This window comes from Vicugna pacos, chromosome 4 (genome assembly GCF_048564905.1).
Source record: "Vicugna pacos chromosome 4, VicPac4, whole genome shotgun sequence".
Lineage (NCBI taxonomy): Eukaryota > Metazoa > Chordata > Mammalia > Artiodactyla > Camelidae > Vicugna > Vicugna pacos.
The window spans coordinates 37,951,101-37,974,409 of record NC_132990.1 but is presented as its reverse complement, the minus strand read 5'-3'; the positions used below and the strand labels follow the sequence as shown (position 1 = coordinate 37,974,409).

Here is a 23,309-nt window from a genome sequence, read left to right as displayed (position 1 = left end):
TGTCCCCCTGCACTGTTTAGTCACCAGTAAGTTCCTAGGCACTTCTGTGCTCTGGGCTGGAAAGAAAAGTGGTTCCAGTAGCTGGAGGAGTGTCCCCCCACAGAGAGCCACAGTGCTGGCTGCTGGGAGCACAGCACACTGTGATAACAGCATGCAGGAATGTGGGGAAAGGATATGAGAGGATGTGGGCAGAGCCCTGGAGGCCTTTGCTATGTGGGATACAGGGACAGGTTAAAGGAAACAATGCATATAAGGAACGGAGCACAGTGCCTGATGCATAGTAAGTGCTCAGTAAATACTCACTTTCCTTGTATTTCTTGTTCCTTGACTGTACATTGATGTGGCCTGGGATAGACTTCCTTTGCCCAGTTGTCTCTGCCTACTCCAGTCCTACAGGAACCACTCTACACCCGCCACTCTCCACCAGGTCTCCTGAAACAAACACACATTAAATATAGCAAAATATATTTATATTTCCCAGGACTGTCACATTTTGCCAAGCTCATAACAGAACTGAACAAACAGTCCTGTCATCCTCGGTAATACGTCCTGTCATTCACTGAGGCTGCATTTCTCCCCGTCCTTCTGGGCTCCTGGAACTCAGAAATCCTCGTGCCTGGTTACTTCTTGAATGTGATCGGTACTAGCCTGCTGCAATTCTCAGGCCTTCATTTCCTGGCCAATTTGAAAGAATTTTTAGACCAGAGGGACTTCCTGAATCTGCTCATCATCCTGAGTAGTGCATCGAACAATTGGTGGCTACTTCAAAAATCAGCATTTTAAATAAAAGGCAAGGAACTATGGATACCCTAACAACAAGATGAATCTCAAAACCATTATCCTGGGTGAAAAAGGCAGATACAAAAGAATGCATATAGTATGATTCCATATGTTGGAAATTCTAGAACAGGCAAAATTAATCTCTGGTGACAGAAAGCAGGTCAGCGATTGCCTGGGGCTGGGGTAACTGCAGAAAGGCATGGGGAAACTTTTGTGACTTGAAAATGTTCCAAGTCTTGGTTGTGGAGGTGATTACACCAGTGTATACATTTGTCAAAACTCATAGAGGGGGATACTTAAAATGGATGTGTTTTATTGCATGTAAATTATACCTTAATAGAGTTTGTTTAAAACCAAATAAGCATTTTATTGCCTGACTAGGAGATCAAAAGTAGATCTAAGACAAGCACAGGGAACTCCATCTGGCCAGACACAGTAGCCTTTGTATTGTTCTCCATCCTCACCCCCTAGTTTTTCTTTTGGTAAGAAGTTAGTCTTTATTATTTGCACTAATGGAGGGGAACGATGACCTGGAGAATCTAAAGGCATAATCAGTGAATCATGTACATCTGGTGGCTGTGGAATGTGTTTGTTGCCTATCTAGTATTTGAATAGAGAGATGTGCCTGCTTGACATCCTGAAAATACACTTCAGATGAACTAATGAAGTTCCCTATAAAGACCAGAATTGTTGGAAGCCTGGGAAGCCTTCACTTCCTTCACTTCACAGCGAGCCTGACCTCGCTCCTCTCTTTTCCTCATTCCAGGCAGGAAGTGCAGTGTTTCACCCTGTCCCAAACCTTTCTTCGGGCAGAACAGACTCTCTGGGTTGGTGCCTCTGTGTTAACATGCAGTGTAACTGGAGGGAGTTGAGATACTCAAGTCATTGAAAAAAGGCTTGGAAAAGTTTTCTTGCAAATAAAGTGAAATCATCTACTTACATGCAGATAATTGAGAACAGATTCTACAAAAATTCTATTTAGGATATAGTTTAGTTAGCTCTGGCTCTGGGAAGCCTCTGCTGGCACACCGCGTACCCCTAAGCCCTACTGCTCCTGAGGCCAGGTTTGCTGCCCCTGTTATTTACACCCCACCTCCAACACCCTGGACTTTGTCCTTCAAAGCCCTTACCACGTGGAAGGCAGATGCCTGTTTACTAATCTGTGTCCTGGACCTGACTGAAAGCTCTTTGAAAGTAGGGTCTACTGAGGTCACCATTATATTCCCCGCTGTTACAACAGTGCCAGGCTCATAGTAGGTGCTTAATACATAGTTGTTGAGTTGTTATGATTCTGAACACATCACAACAGAGTTTATTTAAGGTTTTCAGAATCAACTGCACAAACAGGAAAACTCTGGCGCTTCCAGAAAGAACTCCACCCAGACAGAACCCCAGCAGGAAATACCAAAAAGTCAGTATCTATCACAGAAATCACTGTGTTTCAGGGCCGGCTCTTGTGAACTGATCTCTGGGAGAGGCTGTGGAATAGTCTGGAAAATCTAAAGCTTTAGGGACCTCTGCACAAGAATTTGCCTCCAAGGCAAGTGACAGTCTCCAAGTGGGGGTGGAGGGAAGGGGAGAGATGCTCCCAGGAGAATGCCTTGGGCTCTGGAGAAGCCCTGAACTTGGGGGTCAGTGGACCAGGCTGGGCACCTAGACTCTCAGAACGTCTATAAATGACAGTAATGACACCTCCCTCACAGACTTGTTGTGGCATTCCTTCTTTAAGTCCTTAAGGGTGATTTACGTTTTAGCCGCCTGTATTACCAGGACAAACGACAAAATAACACCTAGGGCTTTAAAACCGGTAGAACAAGAAAAGGAAGAATGAGGAAATTCTAAATAATAACCATAAATTACTGCTCAATATTCAAACACTGGCTTCCAAGGTATAATCTGCCCCAGTGGCCTCCTGGGTGCTCATGGTGGGTTCACTTACTCCACATGAGGGAGGGGAGAGCACAGCAAGCTGAAATTTACTCAGTGCTACTATCCAGTATCCACATTAGAATTGAGAAAGAAACTGAAATGAACATTGGATAGTATCTGAATCCCAACTTTCCATAAATTCACCTTGATGGACACCTAGGTATCAATATACAAAGACCAAAATTTGTTAATTGACTGACAATATCTCTTTCACTAAAATGCTTAGTTATGAAGTGAGCTTGTGAATTTAACAGAGTACCATGGCCTAGACCCACCAGATAACTTGAATTTAGATAATGAATCATGCCAGTGTTTGGGGAAAAGCAAAAGAATTGCAGAACATCAACAATCAGGTCAATTCCTGGTGAAAGTCCAGCTGGTGCCATCATGATATCACCAGTCATTCATTCATTAAATCATTCAACAAAAGGGAATGATCTTGGAGCCTGGTCTGAATCCTGGCTCTGACTTTTGTTAGCAGTATAACTTTCAACAAATTGCATGTCCCTTCCTCTGTAAATTGCAGGTCACAATTATTCCTACCTTGGAGATTTGCCATGAACATTAAACGAGTAGTTTTAATTATTAATAATAAAAGCAACAGTAGCTATGGCTCGGAGCATAATATGTTCACCAGGAACCTAGAGCCATTTTGCTTCTCCCACTTTAAGAATGTTCTTTCCAGCCTTGAAGCCTTAAGTGAATGTCACGCTCACATGCCGGGGTAGACATTAAAGGTAATCTTACACAAAGCAAGCTTTGCACAATGCTGTGTTTCTAGTAAGGCAGTCACAGTTCCATTAGATTAAGCCATCTAACTGTTTTTGGAGAAGGAGAAAGAGCTCAAATGAGGAGGAACTGGAAAACAGAAAACACAGGACCAAGATAAATATGTAAGAAACCCAGTTTAAGCATCTTGAATCAGATCTTTCTAGCACAGAGTTGTGACAAAAGCTTCTCTAAATATGTTTCTGCATAACTACAATTCAAGCACAGTGTTTTGTAAATAGTGTGCTGCCAGTACGTGCAATAAGTATTCATCATGCCTCCATGGGATAGGCAAGGTGAGAGAGCCAAGCATGAATTACACGGGGCCCTCTCCTGAAAGGATGTGTCTGGTAAATGCTTGATGACTTAAAAAGGAAGTTTTAGGTATCAGTTCTAGTTTACCAAATTCCATAGCACTTCACCTGTCCCACTCTTAGGGAACAGTTTCTCCAGAGCATGTAGCTGACCTCCCTTTCCAGAGATGGCAAGCAATTTTCAAGGGTTCATGGCTGGTTCACCACTATGGCCCTCACAGCTCCCAGTGGAGTGCCAAGCACGCAGCATATTTTCTCTCTCTCTCTGCATGAACACACACACAGAGTACTAACTCTGTCTAGAATGGTCACACCTATAAATGTCTTTCTTTTGAAGGGTGCAAAACTGACCACTGTTGCCTATATCATTCTTGCAATAATTGATGAGGTAGGCAGTGCATTAACTTGGAATATCTGGATCCATATCCTTTGTCAGTGGCATAATATATAGCTTTCCAGTGAATGAGGGCTACTATAATTCCTGTCTCTTCAAACCTCACCACTTTCTCCTTTCAATCACATCCTTCTCTGGCTACCTACAAATCATTAGCTATTTGGAGCTTAAAGAGTCAATGCAGCCCAGCCTCCACTGTACTTACTATGTGGTGAAGTTCAGGTAGTGAAGCAGGAGGATGGTGCCCTAGGTCATACAGCTAGTGATGTGGCCAGAAAAAGGATCTAGGTCCTTAACTTGTCTTCCATATATTCCCTTTCCAAGGAAATTAAATCTCAAGTTGGAAGAGAGGCTTGATTCAAAGAGTTAACCTTGAGGGCAGCAGAAATATGGAAATAGTCCCTTCCTTACCTTTACTGACTTTGAAATTTAAAAACTATTGCAGAACAGTTGTCCTATTACATGTAGCAAATGTATGTGTGCACACTTTTTTGGGTGCATGTATGAATCCATCTGTAATGTTAAATCCTAAGAGATAATTTGTGCACAAATAGTGTATCATATATATGATATTTATATGAGATATATATATATATGCATATATATATAGCTTTATTGCATGTATATGTCAGATTCAGACATAGCCTGGTCAGCTGTTGAGGTTGGCTCCTGAAGAGCTTTATTTGCATGTGGAACCCAGGTGCCCCATGGAAAAACTCAACCTAATGAAATGTGAGTCTCAAAGCATCCACTTGATTGAAGAAGAGTCAGTTTGTATTAAAGAAGGATGGCCCTAGAGGGCTGTTCCTTGGAGTGCTTCTGCCCTTTCTTCTTGCTCTTTGCTCCTAACATTCCCCCCTTCTCATAATGTTATCTTATGGAGGATGCTGGGGAAAAAAATGTCTGCAGCAAAACAGCAACAGCAGAGGGTTATACCTCATGCAGAGGAGGGAGCGGAAGCTGTAGGAAAGCTCTGTGGCAGTCTTGGATGCAGGTACATGAAGAAAGAAATGGGATTTGTTCCATGCTAACTGGTTAAGGGCTGAACCAAAGAAACACCATCTGCTTGTCCCTGGTCCTTTTAGCCACATCAACACCCCTACACTCAAATACTAGACCTCAGCTCTTGGTATTTGAGGGAATCCCTTCTGCACCCAAGTTTGGAACCAATTGAGAGAAAGTCACAGGAATAAGGCAGACAGAGATGAAGATAAGACATTCTTACTTCTTGCTGTGGCCCCCCAAATTCACATGTTGAGACCCTAACCCTCAATATAATGGTATTTGGAGACTGAACCTTGGAAGGTAATTAGGTCATGAGGGTGAGAACCTCAGGATGGGATTAGTGCCCTTATAAGAAGAGATTTGAGAGAACTTTCTTCCTGTCTCTGCTCTATACCATGCGAGGACACAGAGAAAGGGCAGCCATCTACAAACCAGGAAGAGGGCCTTCACCAGAACCTGACCATGCTGGACCCTAATATTGGACCTTCCCAGCCTCCAGAACTGTGAGAAATAAGTGTTAATATTTAAGTCTATGATATTTTTATTATGGCAGCCCAAACTGACTAAGACATTACTCAGAAAGGCTGGGTGGGAAGATGTGTCTGAGGTATCCAGTAATAATGAGCTTTCTCATACTGAATCCCAGAATTATGCAGATTTCCCCACCCTGTCACAGGCAGCTCTGAATAATTACAAGGCAGAGGCTGCTCTCTATAGAGGATGCAGGAGCAGAGCAGGAGGAGGCCTCTGTGCTGGCAGGCCAGACCCAAAAGAGGGAGAAACGGAGCCATACAGTTCAGTTCCCTGTCTCAGACTCATCACGCTGTTACGTCACTCATCCTCTCCTGGGAGGGATGAGTAAAAGGGTATGGAAAGGTCAGGAATGTTGCTGTAATAGATGGCCCTCCACATGGAATGAACATCATGAGTAGGGAGTAAGCATTCCCCAACACGAACCAAGACACAAGCCGGGCTTCAGGTGACAGTGGAGGTCCCCAAGAATGGCTCAGAAATGGTGCTCTTACTCCCAAGTCTTACTCCTTCCTAACTTTCTTGTCTCACATTATTTCAGCCCCTTGGGCTGCTCTTCTGGATTTTGAGTCATGTCACTCTTGGAAGAGGAAAAGGAGTAACAACTGAACCCAGGGGTGTTTCATCGTTGCTGTTGTTGTTGTAGTTGTTTTGTACCTCAGTGACAATTGGACTGGTACTTGCCACAAGAATGGATGAGAAGGAGCAGGTCAGATTGGTGTGTTGGTTAAGGGTGCCTTTGTCTGCTGACCTCTTCCTCATCTTCCCAAAAAGGATGCAGAACATAAGCGAAAATACTCTGAAGTCCTGGACATGCCAAATATTACTGTCCAGAGCTAGAAGAGAATCAAATGAGTCAACCTTAGAGCAGATTTTTACATTTGCAGAGCTCATTAGTTCCCAATAATATTCACTCATGCATTCGTTCAACAAGCATTGTCATTGTGCATCTAAAAGGTAGGAGGCACGAGGCACTAGGAACACAACCCAAGCTCTAATGAAATTTATATCAATCCATTAGTCAAATGAGAGTTTTTAAACATCTATTATGCACCCCATTGTGCCAGACATTCAGCAAACTCCTGAGATGCTGTCCCCTCCAACCTGCTGAGTGCAACAGTGGAAAGCGGTGACGTGAAAGTGTCCAAAAGTGTGTTTCCCTTTGGGGAGAAATTTCTTTAGATTGCCTGAGGGTCGTGGAGGGTTTAGAAAAATGAAATAAATGGCTGATTCGATTAACTAAAATTAAATGTCCCTTATGAAAGACTACACAACTTCTGAAGAAGGGCTGGTGAGCATTACCATTGGGTAGTTAAAACCATTCTAAGAAATAATATGTGGCAGCTTTAAAAATGTTAAAGGGTTGCGAATCTGCATCCCACCCTTGATAGAGGTGTGACTGCTGACCTGACCATGAGTTAGATCTGTACATTTTTAGACACCATAGCTTTCTTTCTGTCTGGGCTGCTTTTGAGCATTGTACATTTTGATAAAAATTTAAAACAACACAGCAGGTAAAAGAATAAAGGATTTTCTCTTTTTAGTCCCCATATAACTGTATGTGAAGGGCAGAGAGCCAAAAAGTTCATGTCCAGAAACTGAGGTGCTATTTGTAGCTTTCTAATGAGTAAAGCTTTTTTGGCCATTTACTCATTCATTCATTTTGTTACCCATTTGGTTATTGCAAAACCTAACAGGAAGACAGGCACATAGTAGGTGTTCTGTGAAGGCTTATTGAATGAATGAATGACTATCCAGAGATCAATTCACAGTCCATCCAGCTTCCACAAGCACAGAGTGACTTTGGGACTGGCCATTAGTAGCTACCATGTTTCTACCCGACAAGGAACTGAAAGCAGAGAAGTGTTTGTGTGCTGACCTCTAAAAGGAAAAAATTAAATAGAGAAATAGAACAGTCTCATTCGGAAAGAATGCTGAACCCAAGGAAGAGAGAACTAGGGCACTTGAGAGATGAGAGAACTGGAGGTTTTATACACCCAATCTTGCCATCCATTGCTTAAGGGGTGTTGGGGGTGACCAAGGAGTATCTTGTGGGGCCCAGATTCCTGATCCTTAGAAACTGTGAGATAATAACTGTTTGTGGTTTTCATCCACTAAACTTTAGTGGACTTTGTTACATGGCATGGCTAACTAATACAGATGTGATAGCATTGGAAATCCAGTCCAAGGTATAAATTGTTTTTGAGCCTAGGATACTGAATTTCTTGAAAATGAACTTTATTACACAAACCGTAACTATTCTTTCTACTCATATTTCTGTAATTGCCCCAAAGTATAGCATTCTGTTGTCCCATGTCTCCCCACCCCATTACACATATTCAGACCAGGTCCCTTTGTGTAAGTAAAAAAACAAAAACTTCCCAATGGGAAGTAGTCCCTTCCTTTTCTGCCTTTCTCCAGCCCCAGTGTGGAACCACTACTGATGATTTTTATGATCAGTATATCAGTTGATCACAGACTCACAGAATCATCTAATCAAAGAATCATAAGATTAGGAAGAGCCCAATGAGATTTCTTTACTGTAAACTTGATAAAGGTAAAAATTGTATGCCAGTTTTGGAAAGGAAATCCTTAATACCTTTTCCCTCTCCTACCAAAGAAAGTGAACAGAGGTAAGAGCCCACTGAGGTCTTTTATTTTTAACTTTTCATAATGAAAATATTCAACACCTAGAAGTAGGGAGAATAATACAGTAAACCCATTACTATTGTTTACTTCTCTCATCTTCGACAATCATCAGCTCAAAGCCAATTTTATGTCATCTCTTGCCTCCCTTACTGTACCACACACACTTAACCCTCACCCTGATCCTTGGGCTATTTTAAAATAAATTTCAAACATCATATCATTTCATCTGTAACTACTTCAATACGTATCTCCAAAAAATGCGAAGTTGAGAACTCATTTTTTTAAACATAATCACAATACCATTTTTAAAAGAATTCCTTAATGTCATCACGTGTCTAGTCAGTGTCTTATTTCCCCCAGTTGTCTCATGTTTTGTTCATTTGTTTGCTTTACAGTTGGTTTGTCCAAACAAGGTTTACACATTGCATTTCGTTGATATGTCTCTTAAATCTACTTTAATTTAATTCCCCCTCCACCTGCCACCACTCAGCTACCTACCATGCCCTGCACTAGTGGTACATTTTGAGATGATCTTTCCAGCCTTAGTAAACACGCTGTTTTCTGATTTCCACTAGTGACTCATCTCTCCTGATCAACAAACTACAGCATACTGGACCCCCTTCTTCAAGATGTAACTTTAAGATAGGATGTGCTTGAACTTGGGCTCATTTTAAAAGTATTAAAATTTATCAAGGAGAGATAGTCTGATTACACATTGTACTAGAGGAGATAGAAGTCAGTTTCACACTACAGTTATGTAACACTTTTAAAAATACGCTACTGTTGGGAGATATTTCACAAAAGTCAATAAATATTTTGTTCCATTGGCAGTGCCCTTGCCATAACTTTTAAATAATAAACATGAAATCAGAAAGTGTTTTCAGCAGCAGTACACATCAGTTACATCAGGTGGCCCTGCTTCTAAACCTCCTTAAGATTTTTCTTATTTTCTCTGAAGTGGGATAAAACTAATAGCTTCACAGGAAAAATCTCACTGAGGCCTCTTCCCAAGTTTTTCCCAAGCTGAGGTGCATCTGTGGAGAGTTGGTGTGAAGTGAAAACACAGGGAGTAACTGATATCTGTGAATTTATTTGGGTCATCATGGTGCTGTTAACTGCAGGGTTTTGACAGGAATGCTGCGAAATCTCCTCCCAAGCCTGGCATCACTTAGGACCCAGGAGGAAGCACATTCTCATGGTCTGTTTACTCTTCAGACCCATCCCCCTGGGCTTGCACTTCACCTCTGCACTTAACACCTGACCAGACAGAGCTGGGCACTGCAAACTTGGAGGTGTGAGCCTTATTATGGCTTTTCCTATGGTGCATGCCTGGGATTTGTCCAGCCTTGGAACAGGCAAGAGTTCAAAGCAGATGGCACCTTTTCATGACTTGAGTCAATTAACAAGGGATTCCAAGCTGGCCTGGAAGGCCTGGCTGCCAGAAGGGCCCTGGAGCAACAGCTGGAATAAAACTAATAAAAACAACTACACAGCAATTTGTGAAATTGTCAAGGCCAGCACAAACACTGACCCTCGTAAACCTTGACATGATCTTGAAGAGGTTGGCCCAGACTGCCTTCAGGATGGCAGAAGGGGTGGGGGCTGCTGCCTTCTTGCCAGTTGCAGGGTCTTTCCAAATCTTCCTAATGCTGTGCTCCACTACCCAACCCTACTGATGGGGCGCGCTCCAGTGGACCAGACATCTGGGCCGTCCGTTCTTTCTTCTAGGTAGACCCTCTCTACGGCAGATTCCCTCCGCAGTGAATGGAAGTGTCAGGTTTATCAGAGGCGGCTGGAGCCGGCAATTCTAACAACTTATTTAAAAAAAAAAAAAAACCAGCAGCTCCTCAAGCCCATAAAAGCACTCAGAACCTGAATAAGTAAATGTTAGGATTCCAAGCTCCTTTTCTTTTCTCCTCCTTCCCTTTAAATGGTTCGGGGTGTACTCACCACTGTTTACACGAAAGCAAATGCCTCTCTCAAGATAAATGGACTTTCTGTAAACTCACAGCTGTATGTATAAGCTACAAAAAGTTACAGAAGTGATTAATTGAACACCACAGCTTCGCCTATATAGACACAGACATCCAGTCAGCTGTCAGATCATTCTGTGATCCAGCACAAAATATGACCCAGCCTCTCTACCGCTGCCTTTCTTCACTGACTTCCTAATGTGTCTTCTATTTCCATTCTTGCCCTCCACCCACTCATACCTCCACATTGCTTCCAGGACAGTATTTCTAAAACACAAACGTGACTGTAAGAGACCCCACTCCCTGACACACACACGCAGCCCAGCTCCTTAGCCAGGTCTCCAACTGTATCTCTCCACCCTCCTCTTCCCTGGGTGTACTTATGGCTCACCTCCAGCCTGCTCTCCAGTTTACAATGATACCATGTTCTTTTGCACCTTCTTACCTTTGCTAATTTTGTCTTCTCTGCCTAGAAGGCCTGTCCACTCCCTTCTTCTCCAAGCAAAGTCCTACTCAGATATCACCTCATCTGCCTTCCTTTCCTGTTGCCTGAGACCCTGTAAGCTCCTCCCCTGTGATGGCATCATCGCTAGAATGATGTGGTGTGTCTCTTCTTATGGAGAATTTCCCTGCCAGATTATAAACGCCCAAAAAAGGGACCCTGCCTTGTTCTTTTTCAATTCCTAAAACCTTGCACAGTTTGAGACACAAAATAGGTACTCAATAAATGTTTCCTGTATTGAATTTAATTGACTAACAAAAACCAAATAAAACCCATTATTTGCCTCCTCAGCCTTAAGTGCTCTTACCTAAACTGTTCTCTTTTGGTTCCTTTCCAATCAGGGTGAACACTTGATCATTTCTGGCCTACAGAGATGCTGCTGCTAATGCAGTCTCTGTCTACTAAGCCTCCTCTCATTGGCCAAGCGTGGGCCTGAGCAGCCAACATGGGTGCCAGCAACTATAACCATTACACGCTTCTCCTGCCAATAGCAGCCATGACCCGGGGTAAGATGAGCATGGTCACTGGAAAGCGTTTGGTCTGCCAGTTGATGGAATCTTCTCTGGTCACCTTCTGAAGCAGCAAGCAGCAGATAGAATTACCCTCACCTGGGGCAGAGGTGTCTGGTAGGATGCTTACCTCCCTCCAGGCCAAACCACATTTTCTTCCAAATGCCTGGGAAGTCTAGACTTTTGTCTCCATTCCCTGGAGCTGGTCTTCTTTGAGTTTGATTTTCCAGCCTAAGATGGCAGAGAATCATCTTAGAATGCTTTGAATTCTATGGGCAGTTGCACTGACTCAGTGGCTGAGCATAGCATTCACACTGCTCAGGGACAGCCATGACTGAAAACAGTAGGGCAGGCACTGGATCCATAAAGCATTATATTAAAAGATTAGGATCATGGACAGCATTTGTAATTATAGTGTGTTCACATCGGAAAGGACATTGGGTAAATCTCAAAGTGTCATAGGAGCAATTTAGAAATAACATGTCCATGGTCCCACTTTTACAGATTGGAAACTGAGGCCCAGGGAGGCAGAATGGCTTGCCCATATCACATAGCGAGTTGCCATGGAGCCTCACTCCATTTGGGGCTCTTTCCAACATCCTTCCATACTTAAGCTTGAGGACTTACTGTCAAAAAGAGTCCAGGGTTTTCCATCACCTCTGCCCAGTCCATCTGTCATTTGCTCAATTGCTTTTAAAGGAGATGCATTTCTGATCCCCTTGCCCATTTGTTCACAATGCACATCTGACCCTCAGCAGCCACAGAGCCTGTCCCCTCTTATATGCACTTGGAGTGGTTCCACTTAACCATGGTTTCTAAACCTGTACCAGGCCACCTGGAGTGATTTTTTTAAAAATATAGAGCCCTGGTCCTCATATTGGCATTTTCCATTTCAGTAGGATGGGCTTTGTTTGTTTGTTTGTTTGTTTAACTCCTTCACTGATTTCCCTGTAAGGCAAAATTTCAGGACCACCCTGCTAGCTGCCCTTTTTAGGTCCTTTCCAACCTGGAGATTCTATACTTCTATGTCATATGGAATCCTTCACCTCTGATTTACTGGCAATCCATCATTCCTAATTTAAAAAAAGAAAGATGATCAGAAGTATGGGTTGTTGTCCAGACATGCAGCAGGAAAACCAGCATCCAGAGAGAATGTGAAAGTTGCTCAAGGTCACCATCAGACTGCCCGCATCAGTAGTAGTGCCCAGGAGTTTTAACCCACTGACCATGAGGTGATGCTGTCCTATAGAATAAGCAGCAAAAAGGAGACCTGTGACCCTGAATGACTCAGCCATTGCCCTGCAAGGTGAAAGTCAGTTAATGTCTGTGCACCATCTCTTCATCCATGACATGAGAGTGATAATGCTTGCCTCCATTTCAGGTGACAGAGATGCTTATAGAACACTGAAAGTATAAAAGTGTTAAGAGAAGACAGACTGTCTTTAAAATAACTCATATGCTATTCCCTCTTAAGTGGCTGGCTCGAGTAAAATTTCCATTTATCTCCAGCATGGTAATGTGAACTATGAGAACACTGACATCTTAAGCCACTGTTCATGTAACTTGGGCTGGATGGGTGGCCTCACTCAGTGGGGCTATTTCAATTTATAATTTATTGAAATCAGCCTAACACCAAGATACAACTTTATCAGGTCAGTTGATTCTTTTAGTCTCCAGTCAAATCCAAAATCCCATTTTAGAGCTTGCAGTATGGAAGGTGCCTCCAAGCCAAAAGTCATAAACCTTTTCAGCTATGAACACTGGATTCAAGGGAATTAAGAACTGGCTGAAGACCATTGCTTACTGATCCAAAAAAGGTCCCTATAATCATTGCAGAACCGTGGGAGAACCTCTGTATTAGCTTTCTACACCATCTTTGTCCAACTCCCACTAATCTAATGAGCTGATGAGAAACACTTAGGCCTGTTCAGTAGATGCCTTAGATGGAATTGAAAGTTTAAGAAAGCCTTGAATAAAATTCAGCTCAGATGTATGGAATTTCAGTAGCTACTATCTTATGGGATTTAAGATTCTATAATGGCTGAAGTTGTTTTGCAATTTATTACATTCTTCTGCTTCTGTTCATGTAATGCTCATATGCAGAGATCCCTGTGGTTTCCCCTTGGTCTGTGTGATGGGAAACTCTCACTGGTCTTCACCAGACAGACCAGAGAGCGCAAAGTGGACACACAGTAAAATAAGGTCATATGTGGAAACCAGAGATGCAAATGCAAAAAAGAGAAGGGAGGAGAAGAAAAGGCAAAGAGGGGAGAATGAAGTATCTACCTCCAAGGAATCTACATGCCAGTAGGTAGTAGATGCAGATGGAAACAGTTCTCCATTAGTGATTGTCTTGAGCTGAAGCAGTAGGAATAAAGGTGGGGGATGACTTGAGTTTTGCTGGCTGCAAGAAGAGGAAGGTCACGTCAGCCTGTGTGCTGACCATGGCAACGCAATCTTGGGCCAAGAAGCTACAAGAAGGTCACATGAAGGCCTTCTGAACTAGTGTGCAGAGCAAGTCCTCAGGGTGTAAAATCAACTGCTGCCCAGGCTCTGCAGAGCTTATGTCCCTGGGAGAAGTCAAGTCTGAGGGAAATACGTGTCCACTTGTCTGCATCAGCTTGGCTGCCGTAACAAAATATCACTAACTGGGTGAGTTAAACAACAGATACTTATTTCTAACAGTTCTGGGAAGTCCTGTGGGAGGCTGGGAAGTCCAAGATCAAGGTGCCCTGCTGGCTGATTTGAATCCTGGTGAGAGCCTTCTTGCTGGTTCTCAGATGGCTGCCTTCTTGTTGCCGTGTCCTCAAGTGGCAGAGAGAGATAATTTCTCCTGTTTCTCTTCTTATAAGGGCACTAATTACGTTCAGGGAGGCTCCATCCTCATGACCTAATTACCACATCCCCCAAAGACCCCAACTCCAAATACCATCATACTGGAGGGTTGGGGCTTCAACTTATGAATTTTAGGGGGGCGCATTCAGTCCATAGCACCGATACTTGTTTTTCTCTTATTATGAAAAGTTTCAAACCACAGGAAAGTATAACATAAACCGTTGTACCCACCACCTAGACTTAACAGATGTTATTACTTTACCATATTAGCTTTAAATCTTTATTCTAAACATTGCATCTACCCTTGGAAACATATCTAGGACCTTCTTTGATCCTGTTTCCTGAGAAGTAACCACAATCAGGAAAATTGTGTTTACCTTTTAAATCTGTCTTCTTATTTTTTTTATATATACACATATGCATATACACACACATATATATATATATCCATAAACAATAGTTAGCATTGTTTGAGGGTACTTTTTAAATTTGTGTAAAAAGTAGTACATAGGATCCTGAAACTTGCTTTTTAAAATTTAAACATACTTTTGAGATTCATCCACATTGCTACATATAGGGCTAATTTATGCATTTAGCTGTTGCATATTATTCCCTTATCTGAATAGCCCTCTATTTATTTATTCATTCTTCTTTTGACAAACTTTTGTTTTTCGTATTTTGCTGTTACAACACTGCAATGAAATCCTTATGGGAGTTTCTCTAGGATATATGCTTGGTGGTAGAGTACATATGTCTCCAACTTTCACAGATACTACCAAATTATTCCTGTAACAGTCCTCCCAATTTATGTTCACCAACAGTGTGTGGGGTTTCCTTTTTCTCCACACCCTCACTATTACTGTTGACTTCTAATTTTTACTAATCTGCTGGGTATGAGATAATATTTCATTTTAACTTTAATTTGCATTTCTGTGATGACTGGTGATATTGAGCGTCTTCCCCTTCAGGTCAGCCTCTTCTGTGATTTGCCTGTCTGTATTCTTTTCTCGTTTTCCCTTTTCTATGGTGAGTAGGTTTTTCCTCAAATATTTGGGGTAGTTCTTTGTGTATTCTGAATGCTAATCCTTTGTTTATTGTGTGTCATGCAGAGTCTTCTCCCAAAATGTAATTTGTATTTTAACTGTTTTTGGTGTCTTTTATCACTTAGACTTAATTTTTTCTTTTTCTTAATATAGTTAAATTTATTCACATTTCATTTATGGTTGCAGTTTTTGTTTTAAGAAGTTCTTGCCTGTCCTAAATGATAGTCTACTATAATTCCCTTTAAAGTTTGCTTTTTATATTTTGAGCTTTAGTTTTTCTAGAATGCATTTTTATAGTATGATGGAGCATAGAGATATATTTTAATTTTTTCTCATATAAGATATCCAAATGCCACAGCAACATTGAATAGTTCATCATTTTCCCTGTTGACTTGTAATGCCTCTTTTATTATGTGTATTGTTTTCATGTATGTTTGCATGCCTTTATGGGCTCTTTATTCTTTTCTGTTAGTCTTTTTGCTTATTACTCCACCAGTATCATGCTGTTTTGATTAAATAGCTGTTTAAGTCTTGATATCTCCTAGAGCAAGTCTCCTCTCACCTACTTTCTTTAATTTTTCAAAATTCTCTTGGTTTATTCTCAGCATCTTCATCTTCCAAGTTAATTTTTAGATCAGCCTGTCATTTTGTATGAAATGCCTCATTGGGATTGTACTAGTTAAGAGTTGCATTAGTTAGGAGTTGATTGGAAACACAAAACCAGTATGAACAATAAAGATATAATAGGGATTTACTGCAGGGCTGTGTCTGGTGTTGGACCTGAAGTCAGTAAAGGCAGCAGCAGGGAAGAAAGAAAACTGAGGCAGAGCAGAACAATTAGGAAACCACAGGGCAAACCTGTGTCTTTCTGTCACTGCCCCAACCTTCATGACACAGATGACCTTCAAGAAAAGCTGGCACCCTTCACCATAGAACTGTCACACAGATCTGGTCCAACTGGTACCGCATGAATTGCAAAGTGCCTGGCCTAGCTGATCTTCAGAGTATAAAAGTTTACTATTGCTTTACCTTTCAATCCTCATGCAGATTTTTCTTGTGGCTCATCCTAATTCATGACCACTCAGTGAAGGAAAGTCTGGGTAACGAACTTCCTGCCTAGCTAATTGTTCAAAGCTACCTCAGGGATTTTATTTGGAATGGCTTAAAGTTATAGAATAATTTAGACTAATTGACATCTTTAAAATATTGAGTCATTCTATCCGTGAAACCAGTTCATCTCTCTTTTTTATTCAGATCTTCTTTTATGTCCTTTGAAACATTTTGTAAATTTCTCCAGAACAGTCTTGCACATATTTTGGACCTTAATTAAGTACCTTACCATTTCATTTGATATTTTGAATGAAATCTTTTAATATTACATATCTTAACTTTTTGCTAATGATTTTTAGGTTTTGATTTCTGTAGGTCTGTTGAAAGTGTACCTGCTACCATTCTGAACTATTACTAGTTCTAATCATTTGTGTGCTTGGATTTTTCTATTTAGACAATCCTATCAACTATGAATGTTGAAATTTTCCCTCTTCCTTCCCAAACCTACACCTTTTGTTTCTTTTTGTCTTACTGAATTAGCTAGAACTTCCTCTGTAATCTTGGCTAATGGTGGTAATCTTGTTTCTGACTTTAATAGGGAAGCTTTTAGAATTTTACCTCTAAGTATCATGTTTCTTATAGATTTTTGGAATATACTGTATATTAATGTGAAAACTTTCCCTTCTATTCCTAATTTGTCTTTTATCATGAACAAATTTAAAATTTTAACCATTTTCTCTTCATTTATTACAGTAATTATGTACACTTTCTCCTGTATTCTGACTGTGGTGGTCGGCCTCCAAGATAGCCCCAGTAATCCTCACCTCCTGGTATTCACACCTCTGTGTAATGTCCTCTCTTTAGAATGGCCTAGACCTGGGGATGCACTTCCAATTATAATGTGGCAGGTGTGATGGTATGTCATTTCTGAAATTGGGTTCAAAATTTTTTTTACTGGTTTTATAAAATAATCAGTTTTCCATCTTTTCCTATTCTATAAAACATTTGTACAGGAGGAATGATCTGTTTCTTAAAGATTTAGTGAAACTTGTTTGTAAAATTATCTGGGGTTGGTGTCATTTAAGATTTTTTTTGGTTTTTTTGGTTTTTTTTGTTTGTTGTTGTTGTTTTTAAGTGAAGATTTTTAAAATTACCAAATCAATATCTTAAATTGTTATTGATAATTCTTCCTGATTCACTTTTTGGTGCATTATATTTTCCAGAATATTGTTCATTCCATTTAAGTTTTTAAATTTAGTATCATAACCTTGTTCATATTCACAGCCTGTGAATTTTTTAAATCTCTAAGTATCTATAGCTTTTATCCCAATATTGTTTATACATTTCTTTTTTTCCCTTGATTAGTCTTGCCAATAATTTGGCTATTTTAAACTCTTCCAAAAACCAGTTTTTGGCTTTGTTGATACTCTCTACTGTTTGTTAGTTTTCTATTTTACTTAATTTTAATTTTATGATTTACTGTTTCCTTAATTTTACTTTCTTTGCATTTACTCTGTTGCTTTCTCTTTACCTTCTCAAGTACAATATTTAATTTATTTTCAGTCTTCGTACCTAATAAATGTGTTGAATGCCTCACTTCAAGCAAAAATTGATTTCTTCACTGCTTCTGCCTAATTTTGCACCCAGGGCTTACTGCTTCAGGCCTATTCACTGTTTGTCTTTCTGTTCCATTTCTGATCAGCAGATGTTTATCTTGTCTTTGAACCTGCTATGTAGTTTTATTTTCTCATTTTATTTTGTGTCTACCATTGGTATCATTGGAGAAAAGATACTGACTGGAGCATAAACTTACAATACAATCTTAATAGAAGTCTCTAGCTAATTCTTGTACCAAGCACTAAAAATGCCAAAGTCTTTGCATGGAAAAATTTAACCCTCATGGAAGGGACAAGGATGTTCCAAATGTTGATTCAAAATCTGTGTTTAGAGGCCTGTGACTTTCGATGTTGGCCCACATATTCTCTCTAAATTGGGAGGCGGGGTGCATTTGTTCATCTTGCCAGTAATTGTGTGTCTGACACACACACAATGGAAGTGATAGTGGCCATCACAGGGTTTACCCAGGTGACCCACTGCTTAATGATCCCTTTATTTGGTAGAAAAATCCTCCCCTGAAGTTTCCAGTCAAATAGTTTACATACTGTTGATAAGTAAACACATGTTTAAATTATTAAAACAAAGCTCCAAAGGTCAATTTACCCTTGAACTCATAAGGATATGCATCCTAGTAAGGAGTATGTGGTAATGGGGCAGTCATGGAGGTGGGAACTATATGTAAAGCCATTGAGTGCTATACACCCAGTCTTCCTGAGGAGACAATTTTACCATTACATTTGGGTAAGGGAAAAAAAACTTTTATATTAAAATATAGAGAGTTATAGCATCAGTACAAAATTCACGTGAGTCATAATAAAACACCAGTCTTGAAAGAAATGATTAGAACTTGCTGTTTTCCTTTAAGTCAAGCCCTTAGACTCTCAGAAGTTCACTCTTCTGGTTTATGAAGATATTTTGATAGAAAAGTTGAGGAAGAATCATCATAAGTGAATGAAGTAAAATATAAGGTAGAATGAAAACTCCATTCCCTATTCACCTCAGATTCCTGTTTTCCTGACTTTGTGACCAAGGAGGCCAGGACTCGAGGTAAGAGTCAGTGGTTAGGATGTTGTTTAAAGCCTGAGAGTTTAGTCTTCTATACTTCAAATATTTCTAGTTTATCTTAGTACAAAAACAAAAACTTGTGTGCAAAGCAGTAAGTACACCCCATAGTTAAATATTCTGCCCAAAAGGTACACCAGCCAACAGTTTCTCCCTTCCTTTCACTCACACTAAAGAGTTACTTGCCTTGCCCAGGTCTTTGTAGTCTCCCTATGAGCACCATGTTTTCCAAAGTGTGAAACACATGGCCTAACAATGGAATAGAATATTTGAAATTAATACCGTCCTCGAAAATATTTGCTGTATTATACTGCTGAAAAAGGCCAATGATTGAGAGGTAGAAACAGTATATAGCCTTCCACAAAGTAACGAGACAGGAGAATGGAGTCTCAGATGAGATTATCTTGTTTCACTACACCTGGTGTATACTAAATGGTCAGTAAATGCTAGCTGGAATTCTCCATATTCTGTTCTCTGCCCTGGGTTCCTCTGGGAATTCCCTTACCTCCTCCTCAATCACATGCTCCCCAGTTTCCACAGGCTTCTCTCATGCAACCAGGGTTCCTGCTGACAGAGGGCCTTATAGTTACTCATTTATTCATTCAATTTGTATGTTTTCTTTTACATATTAGCAACTTTTCACCATCACAGACTTCGAAAAGTTATATCACTTTATTTACTTCTTGATGTAATAATTTTTTTGCTCAAAAACTCACTAAATAAATAATAAACAAGAAGTAATACTTTTTCAATGGGATTTCAAGCAAAAACTCACCAATATTCTTGACACAGGTTTATTGTAGGGAATATTATTTGGAACCAGTTTAAACTGTGAGCCATGTTTATGTAAACCCCAGACATTTTGTTTTGTGTACATAGGCCCAACGAGAGGACTGAAGAGGTCGTAGAATCTGACTCTTTGACCTGTTGAGTGCGTGCACCATCTATTTCAAAGTACTTTCATATTTAACTTTTATTTTGTCATAGAGGTATTTTTCTGTGCTATAGTTTTATTTTTAACCCTATGTAAGTGCAAAAGTCACCAAAAGGTTAAAAAATTGAACAAAAAAGAAGAAAAAAGATAAGTACAATTAGCCTTTAATACGTTTTGTTTTATATATAAACTGTATTGATTTAACTTTTGAATTGATTCTTCCTGAACTAAATATTTTTATTGTTCAATTGATATATTTTTCTTTACCTGTAAAATTTTTTGGTATCTCAGGACGGGATACAACATAATTTTTCCTATTAAAATGAATAGGATTTTTTTTTTCACGTAATAGCTTTTCACATAGTAGCAGAATTTTCAGGACAAATTAAAAGTCATTGAGTGAGAGATGGGTATACTCTATTTAGGGCACCCTACGAGGCACTGGAAATCCAAAGGTGAATTGAACACAGATCCTGCCGCAAATTCATAATCTGATAAAAGACACTGATGAATAAATGGAAAACTTAGAAAACAGTGAGAAGAATGCTATGCTAAAGATTCAGGGAGAAAAGTTTTGTGCAATCAGAAGTAGGAGGATGAACTCTAGGAGGGCATATGAATTTGAGGTAGGAGATAGTTCAGAGCTTTTACTTAGTCCTCTTTCCTTCAGCAAAACAAAAGTACTTATATCTTACTCCTTTAGAGCTTTACAAGTTAACTAGGTTGTTAATCTGTAATAAAGTAATTTAAGGTAATAATAATTAACTGATAATCATCCATCTCCACTGGACTGTCCCACAGACACTGCAAACTCAACTCCCCCAAAACCTAATTCTTTATCCTCACCTACAGATCTATGTTTTCCACAGTTGTCCAATCCAGAAACCACAGAGACATCCTTAGCCCGCCCCTTGCCCTTCTCCACCAAATCTGATTCCCAGGCCTTGTCAATTTTTTATCCTAAATTTACTCTGAATCTGCCTACTTCTCTCCATTCATTTGCCACTATCCTCTTCCAAGCTACTTCCGTCTATTCCATGGACCCTCATTTCCCTTCCTCTAATCTGGGTTCATTCTTTAGACTACAGACAGAATGATGTTTCTAAAGTAAAAGTCTGTGTCTCTTTCCTGACTAGAGACCTGAGTGGCTTGCTACTGACCTTAGGATAAAGGCTATGTGGGTATTGTCAGCTGTTTAAGATCTGACCCATGCCTTCCTTCCTAGCCTTGCCTCTCTGCACTGGTGCCTTCCCCCACTACACTTCTTTCAGTTCCTTGTATGCAGTCTGATCTCTCACCTCAGGACCTTTGTACTTGCTTTTGCCTCTTTCTAGAACATGTCTCCACCCAACTCCCCTCCTTGCTTGCCTAACTCCTACTCAGCTTGGCTCTTAGTCCTTCCCTGAGGCTCTGACAAGGTGAGGACCCCTATTATGTTTTCTTGGTGGCACCCTTTAATTCTGTCACAGCATTCATTACATTGTATTGCAATTTATTATCCACCCCCTGCCGCTGCTTCTAGAATGTAAGATTGGGAAGACAAGGGTCATGTGTGTCCTGTTCTCCATTTTATCCTTCTTGCCAAGCCCAATGCTGGCCTATATGAAGGCATAATCTATTGAGAAATGGATAAATGATGAGTGAATGAATTGCTTCCTTTATGAGTATCTGTAGAATATTATTGTGATTTCCATGCTTTAGCTCAGGAAATGGATTGTTAAGATGGACATTTCAGACAACTGTGGCAGGTATAGTAGTCCAAAGGTTTTGCTTTTCATGTTATCATGGTAAACTGCAGTCCAGAAGTATTAAGTGGAAAATTCCAGAAATAAACAATTTAAAAGTTTTAAATTGCACGCTGTTCTGAGTGGCATGATGAAATCTTGTGCTGTCCTGCTCCATCCCACCCAGTTCATGGATCATGCCTTGTCCAGAGTTTCCCATCCAGTAGACACTTAGTAGCCAGCCATCTTGGTTATCAGTATGTTCAGTGTTTGTGTTCAAGTCACCCTCATTTTACTTAATGATGGCCCCAGAGCACTAGTAGTGATACTAGCAATGCAGATATCCAAAGAGAAGCCATAAAGTGCTTCCTTTAAGTGAAAAGGTGGAAGTTCTTGAATTAATAAGGAAAAGAGTATCATATGCTGAGAGTGCTAGGATCTATGGGTAAGAATGAATCTTCTATCCATGAGATTGTGAAGAAGGAAAAAAATTTTGTACTAGTTTTTGCTGTTGCACTTCTAACTGCAGACTTTACGGGCACAGTGCACAAGTGCTTAGTTAAGATGGAAAAGGCATTAAATTTGTAGAGTAAGATATTTTGAGAGAGGCCACATTCACATAAGTTTTATTAGAGTATGTTGGTATAATTGCTCTATTTTATTATTAGTTATTGTTGTTAGTCTTCTACTGATCCTAATTTATAAATTAAACTCTATCATAGGTATGTATGTACAGGAAAAAGCAGTATATATAGGGTCCAATACTAGCCGCAGTTTCAGGCATCCACTGGGGGTCTTGGAATGTATCCCCTGCACATAAGGGGAGACTACTGGCTAGGGGAGGTATATCTGAAAGTGTCTTATCCCAAAGTGGGTTCTTCTAGGTCCCTAAAGGGCTGGAGTATTGGTTCTGGGTTCCTTGTGAGGTCTGTTTCCTCTCCACATCACCTGCCTACCTCCTTCAATGACATGGCACACTCTGATCCTCACTGTAATGTAACCACCCTACCAACATCTCAAGACCCTTCTCTGAACACCTCCCCCATTCCCGTACCACTGCTTGGTTATTCAGGGCCAGTGGGAAGACTGATGTCTCCCTCCAGGAGCATGTCCAGGGGCCCTGCACCTGGAAATCAGCTTGCTGAACCTCCCAAAACGTCAAGTGCTGCTGAGTATCTGACTCACCATTTTCTCTGTACCAACAAGACACAGAAGAACAATAAAAGATAAATGTAGTGATAGACCAGATATATAAGTACAGAAGCAATTACGCAATGAGTTTTATGACAGCCAACACATTCCCCAGTCAGAGCTGTTTTCTCTTTGAAGGGGTGAGGTAGGGAAATGACATGTCCAAGCCCAGAGAGAGTTACTAATCTGACTCTCTGAGTTGAGAGGCCAGAGAACTAGTTTGACAACTTCTCTGCTTCTGCTTTTAGAGCTGTTAGAGACTGCTTAGGGGAAAACTTAGGAACTTGCCTATCAGCACTGTAACTAATTTACAGTTGTCCAGGCAACTCTTTACCTTACTTAGTTCAAATCGATAGAAGCTCTGTGGAGAACAGTTGGCAACCCATAGCAGTCCTGGCATTTTCCTCTTTGCTCTCAATTCCATATTTGCCCTTCCATGCTTTCCTGTGCAGAACCAAACCCGTAATTTGCAGGATGTATACAAATGAAAAAAGCAGGA

At 40.5% G+C, this 23,309-nt stretch overlaps 1 long non-coding RNA gene across 1 annotated transcript; it reads right to left on the bottom strand.

Annotated features, from left to right (window-relative positions):
• Window positions 1-302: 302 nt before the first annotated feature.
• LOC140695847 (uncharacterized) lies at window positions 303-10,850 on the bottom strand. The gene is made up of 3 exons (XR_012071678.1): window positions 10,789-10,850; window positions 6,406-6,557; window positions 303-432 (listed from the first exon to the last, which is right to left on the bottom strand). It is a non-coding gene; the product is annotated as an uncharacterized lncRNA (long non-coding RNA).
• Window positions 10,851-23,309: the final 12,459 nt, after the last annotated feature.